The sequence below is a fragment of the Eschscholzia californica genome, unplaced genomic scaffold, assembly GCF_041429995.1.
Source record: "Eschscholzia californica isolate CP2 unplaced genomic scaffold, dmEscCali1.0.p SCAF_4, whole genome shotgun sequence".
NCBI lineage: Eukaryota > Viridiplantae > Streptophyta > Magnoliopsida > Ranunculales > Papaveraceae > Eschscholzia > Eschscholzia californica.
Window position 1 is genome coordinate 52,783,371 of NW_028238461.1, and position 6,952 is coordinate 52,790,322.

The following is a 6,952-nucleotide window of genomic DNA, read 5'->3' on the forward strand; positions in this document are numbered from 1 at the left end:
TCTTTCTGTCTCTAACCCTCTCGCCGGATCTATTGTACTTTAAATAAAGTAACTAACGATTAACGACCAAAATACCACTCAAAATAAGAACACCCAAATTTTATCTTCCCAGGCAATGGCTCTCTAGTTATTTGAAACCTCCTCCTTCTTCTTCCACCTAAGACCCCTAATTCTAAACCCTAGAAAATAAAATGAATTCCATCAAAACCTCTTTCCTCTCTACCACAACAAATTTCTCTCCTTCCCACCAAAATCACTCATCTCATAAACCTCACAAAAACCCTAGAATCAAAATTGTTAGCTCAATCACACCAGACCCATGGACTCTCAGTGATGGAATGCTCTCTCTCTAACCCTCTGTGAATCCTCAACTGGAAAACCTCTAGTGGGAGAGAGAGGAGAAAAGGTGACTGCGGCGGTTAGGGTTTAAGGTTTAATGGTGGAAAGGGAAGAAGATGGACGTGGTTGGGTATTTTAAATTTTTAGAAGGGTATATACGTCTTTTGCGATTTTTCAGATGTTGGTCTCTATTTTCAGACTTCTTTTGAAGTCTGAAATGTATGAGCCTGGATTCAGCCTATTCAGACATTTATCTCATTCAGACAAAAATTCAGATTTGGCAAAAAACAAAAACAAACATCTGAAATCTGAATTGGATCTGAATTGGGATCCAATTCAGATTTCAGATCTGAAAATTTCAAAAAACAAACAGCACCTTATTTTCTATTTTTTTTTTGTTTATTTTGGTTTTATATTATTAATAGTATACTAATTACCCCCTTATTTTTGGACTTAAACTAAAAAATCCTATATTTTATAACCCACTTGATGTAGCTAAGGTTTATTTTTCTTGAGCAACTACTCAATTGATGTTTTCAATTTTTTTATTTATTTTTTGTAAGTTTTCTACTTCTTATTAAGGATAATTGGATTTTTATTTTGGGTTCTTCTTCCCAACAAGATGAATTTGAAATTTTTTTTTTTGATTAAAGATGAATTTGTATTTACTTTCTGATGATCAATTGATTATAAAATAACCTATTTCTAGGGGTTTAAAGCTTACTGCAAAATCTGTTCTTTTGGCTTTTGTAACTCTTTCATTTCCATGGATTGAATTGATCATTCTTTGGAAACTTTTCATCATCATCGGGTTTATTTTCGAATACTCGTCTTGGATCATCTGAGACTTATATTCTACCCATTTTATTTCAAGATCTAACTAAAGAAAGACTACTTCAAAGAATGATCTATAAAGAGAGAAAAATTTAGAGATCTATATACAGAGAGAAAAGTTTAGAGATCTACGGAGATAGAGAGAGTGAGAAAATGAGAGGAAGAGAGAGAAAAGGAGAGAGAAGAGAGAGGAATAAGAAGAGAGTTTTTTTTTTATGTTTGAAGGTCGCCGACCGGAAAATTGGTCGGCCGACGACCTTCCCCAGTGAAGATGATGAGGTGGCAGAGAGAGGTGATGAGATGGAGCAGAGAGAGGTGATGAGATGGAGCAGAGAGATGATGACTAGTTAACGGAATATAACGGTAACTGAAAAATGGGGCCATCTGGGTATTTTCGATGAAGTAGGGGGCTAGGCAGGAAACTGGTCATGAAGTTGAGGTATATTAGGAAAATAACCCTAAAAATAATAAAAACCAAGGATAAAACATAGTAAATTCAAGAAAAAACATCGTTTTATTAGTAGTAAACCTGTTCAATTATCTGTACTAGAACAATAGAGTATCAAAAATACTTACAAATAGAAAGCAATAAAAAAGAGGAATCTGAAGCCAAAGCCAATGAAATATGAAACTAACCGTAATCAGGGTCGTGGCTGATCATTTTTGGGACCCAGTGCCAAATTTTAATTGGTGCTCTTTCATACAAATTCGAAGTAAAAAAAATTTGTACACACAAAGTAATGAAACAAATTTGAAATAGTTTATCAGTAAAACGTTATAATAAATCACTGATGAGCCCAAATGAATGCACGGAAGCGTCTCAACCAAAGGCGAAAGAGAGCCTTGAAGGAGCACCAAAATATCCAAGGGAAGGAGATAGGAGCCGAGGTGGTGTTGCTATGTGATTGTCCTAACCAACTTATCCTAATTTGTATAGATTTTACTAAAATTAGAGTTTCCATTTTTTTAATGCAATTTGAAATTAAGGTTTGAAATATCAGTTTTTTTTGTTGAGAGATTTGAAAGATAGGTTGATAGAGAAAAATTGTAAAATTAAGGTTTGAAAAGATAGGTTAATAGAAAAAAATTGTAAAATTAAGGTTTGAAAGATAAGGTAATAGAGAAAATTGCAAAAGAAAAAAATTACAGAAGGATTTGAAAGCGGAAGAGGCCTAGAGACAGAGTTGGTTGTTTACCACTTCCAAAAAATTAAAAAGAAGTTCTCACTGGGGGTTGAATACCAACTGAGCTGGTAACAATTGAATGTTTTATTGTTAGTCTTGCTTCAATAAATACTTTGAACAAACGAAATATAAAGAACTTAATGGGCCCATCCACGGCCCTGACCACGGCCCTGACCGTAATAGTAATCGTAGTCAGAATCATCATCTTCATCACTTTTAACTTGGCATTCATTCGTTTCACCCAACATTATTCCATCAGAACTACTAGTACTATTTGATGAAAGTTTGAACTTGATATACTTATAGGTTTCCCTAATCGACATCCGAAGATCAAAACTCACCACATTATTATCAAGTTCAGAAATAATTTCTCTCCCTCTTGCTTCATCAAGGTAAACAGAAGAATCCATGGAGAAAGAGAAAGTAACATTGTTGTTAGTTTTCTTTTTCTGATGGAATGGTGGAAGTAATTTTTGTGTGACAAGTTTGTCTCTGAAAAAAACCGAAGCATTGATTTGTTCATAATTGAATTTGAACTTACTGTTAGGGTTTCGAACAAGGAGATCGAATTCCCAGTTTGATCTCAACTCTAGTGAAGAAACGTTGAAGTTGGAAAGTGAAGCATGTTATACATTCAATAAGTAGTGTTCATGAGACAAGTTAGCAATTCAAAATCTTCTCATGAACACACAAGAATCTAGGGACTCATGTTTGTCACAAAATCAATATGGAAATATGAACATTAGGTAATTATTAACATGTAATAATTACATACCTTTCTCCATTGTAGAGATTAGAAATAACTTTTAACTTGAACCAATATAAGCTCCTTTCTTGTATAAGATTTAACTCCTTAATTCTCTACTTACTAGAAGATGAACTTGTATACTCTTTTCTCTTCTATTCTTCAAGCACTAGTGATGGAGATACTAGCTTGAGTTAATGAGCAAGAGCATAGCTTTCCATCTCATTCTCCATCTCTATTTATACAATTCTCTAATCCATCATAGAGTTTGTACAAGTTACTACATGGGTGTCATGTGTCCCCTTATGTGTCAAGCAACAAGTCTATTAGGTGTCATTAGGTGTCATGAAACAAGACAAGTGTCCCTTATGTGTCAAGCCACAAGACCATTAGGTGTCAAGACACAAGACAAGTGTCCCTTATGTGTCAAACAACTAGACCATTAAGTGTCAAGACACAAGACAAGACAACACACCTCATTAGTCTATACACCTCATGGTTATAGATGGGCCTTGTTGTCAACACATAGTTAGTGTCCATAGATTCAATACATGAATGAGTTTTATGAGCCCAACAAACCTTTAGCCCAATAAGTTTATACATGGTCTTATTGTATGGGACATACTAATGGGCCTTGTTCATGAAAATTGGCGAATGGGCCTTGCATGAACATAGCCCATGTTTACATTCTCCCACTTGGACCATACAATTGAAAACAAAATTTTAGGTTTTCAAAGATCATTTAAAACTTTTAGTAAATGTATTGGTTAAGGCTTAGGCTCAAAAACATATATGCGCGCATTTTAAAAAATAACTCCATTCATATCTAGTGAACACAATCTCATTAACAGGTAGGCTACTAGTGCGAGTCATAGCGGTTATATATCTTAAAGCGACATATTTCCTTCCATGTACTACGACATTAGCAACTTCCTAACATTACCATTCATTGGAGATTAGATACAAAACAAAGTACACAAGTGGTTTTGTTTCAATTCAGCTATGTCTGATTAAGACTATTCCTGTCTAATCAAGACTATTCTTGTCACTTTCACTCATTTCGATTATGCACATATGAGTAAACAAGAATTTGGAAGCATATCATTCATGAGATCTCAATTAGTATTTGTAGAAACTTACATACATATCAATCCACTACGATACAAGGATTACTAAGATCCATCGTTGCAACATGTTCCTTAAAGGTCTTAGATACCAAACCCTTAGTTAGTGGATCAGCTACCATACACATGGTACTAATATGTTCTACAATTACTGTATGTTTCCGAACCTCCTCTTTTACAATAAGATATTTGAGCTCAAGGTGTTTGCTTCCTCGTGAGTTCGAATACTTATCATTTTTAGAGAAGTATACTGCGGCAGTATTATCACAATAAATTCTCAGCGGCTTGGCAATAGAGTCGACAAGTCCAAGTCCTGAGATAAAATTCCGCAGCCATAAAGCATGAATTGTGGCTTCATAACATGCCACAAACTCAGACTCCATTGTGCAAGATGCATAAATACTTTGCTTAATGCTTCTCCATGATATCGTTCCTCCAGCTAATAGGAACACATATCCAGAAGTGGATTTTCTACTATCAGTACATCCAGCAAAGTCGGAGTCTGAGTAACCTATTACTTCCAGATTATCTTCTCTTCTGAAAGTAAGCTTATAGTCTTTCGTTCCTTGTAAGTACCGCATCACCTTCTTTGCTGCTTTCCAGTGAGTCATCCCTGGGTTACTTTGGTAACGACCAAGCATTCCTACTGCGAAGCTAATGTCTGGACGGGTACAAACTTGCGCATACATAAGACTTCCTACTGCAGAAGCATAAGGAATACTTTCCATTCCTTTTCTTTCCAAGTCATTCTTAGGACATTGCATGAGACTTAACTTATCTCCTTTCTGAATTGGTGTATCAGTCGGTGCACAATCCTTCATGCCAAATCTCTCTAAAACTTTTTCGATATAGCTCTTCTGAGACAAACCAAGTAGACCTTGTTTTCGATCTCGAAAAATTTCAATCCCGATCACAAATTTTGCCTCATTCATATCTTTCATTTCAAAGTTCTTAGAGAGAAATTTCTTGGTTTCATACAGTAGACCAAGATCATTAGTGGCTAGGAGTATGTCATCCACATATAAAATCAAAAATATGAACTTACTCCCACTGACCTTCTGATATATACATTGATCAACAATGTTTTCTTTAAATCCGAAGGTCACAATGGTATCATTAAACTTAAGGAACCATTGTCTGGAGGCTTGCTTAAGTCCATATATTGACTTATTCAATTTACACACCATATGTTCCATACTCATTTCTGAGTAACCTTCTGGTTGCTCCATGTAGACCTCTTCTTCTAAACTCCCATTTAGAAAAGCTGTTTTCACATCCATTTGGTGAAGCTCTAGATCATAATGAGCCACCAAAGCCATAATGATTCTAAATGAGTCTTTTCTTGATACAGGCGAAAATGTATCATGATAATCAATGCCTTCTTTCTGAGTGAAACCTTTTGCAACAAGTCTGGCTTTATATCGTTCAACTTTGCCTTTAGAGTCGAGTTTGGTCTTGAAGACCCATTTACACCCGATTTTCTTACACCCTTCAGGCAATTGAACCAGATCCCAGACTTTGTTCTGTTTCATAGATTTCAACTCTTCATTCATTACATCAATCCATTTAGAAGAATTATTGCTATTTACTGCTTGTGAAAATGAAACTGGATCTTCCTTACTTGTCCCAATGTCATATTCAGATTCCTGAAGATATACTAAATAATCAGAAGAGATCGCAGACTTCTTTATTCTCTGAGATCTGCGTAACTCTACTGGATCATGAGATTGTGGGTCCATCAATTGTTGTTCACTATCAACAGTTGGATAGTTTTCATGAAGAACAACAATATTTTCAATAGGTAAGGGTATGGGAACAGTTACCCTTACTTCTTTAATAACCACATTTCGTGGTTCAGAACTCCCACTATTCTCATGATTCTCAAGGAATCTTGCATTGCCAGTTTCAACAATTCTAGTGGTATGGTTAGGACAATAAAATCTATACCCTTTGGATTTATCAGGGTATCCAATAAAGAACCCACTGATAGTTCTTGAGTCCAATTTCTTTTCTTGTGAGTTATAGATTCTAGCTTCTGCTGCGCAACCCCAAACACGAAAGTGCCTTAAACTGGGTTTCCTACCAGTCCATAACTCAAAAGGAGTTTTAGGAACTGACTTACTAGGAACTCGGTTTAAGACATATGCAACAGTTTTAAGAGCTTCACCCCATAACATAATGGGTAAAGTAGAGTTGCTCATCATGCTCCTAACCATATCCATTAGAGTTCTATTACGCCTTTCAACAACACCGTTCTGCTGAGGCGTTCCTGGCATTGTATACTGTGCACAAATGCCAAGTTTTTCTAGGAGTTTAGCAAACGGACCAGGATGTTGTCCCGATTCGTCATACCTTCCATAATATTCACCACCTCTGTCTGACCTGATGATTTTCACCTTTTTATCTAATTGTCTTTCAACCTCAGTGATAAAAATCTCAACAACAGTTACTGCCTGAGATTTATCATGTAACAAATAGATATACCCATAACGTGAAAAATCATCTATAAATGTGATGAAATATTTCTCTCCACCAATACATGCAGTGGAGAGAGGTCCACAAATATCAGTATGGATGATCTCAAGAAGTTCTCTGCTCCTTGTGGCTCCTTTCTTGGTGTGTGTTGTTGTCTTTCCTTTTATACAATCGACACACATCCCGAAATCGGTGAAGTCTAGGTTTGACAAAATCCCATCCTTCACTAATCTCATCATTCTTTCTTTAGA

At 35.7% G+C, this 6,952-nt stretch overlaps 1 pseudogene; it reads right to left on the reverse strand.

The window, feature by feature from the left end:
- Nucleotides 1-4,249: 4,249 nt before the first annotated feature.
- LOC147546030 (secreted RxLR effector protein 161 pseudogene) lies at nt 4,250-5,019 on the reverse strand (annotated as a pseudogene).
- Nucleotides 5,020-6,952: the final 1,933 nt, after the last annotated feature.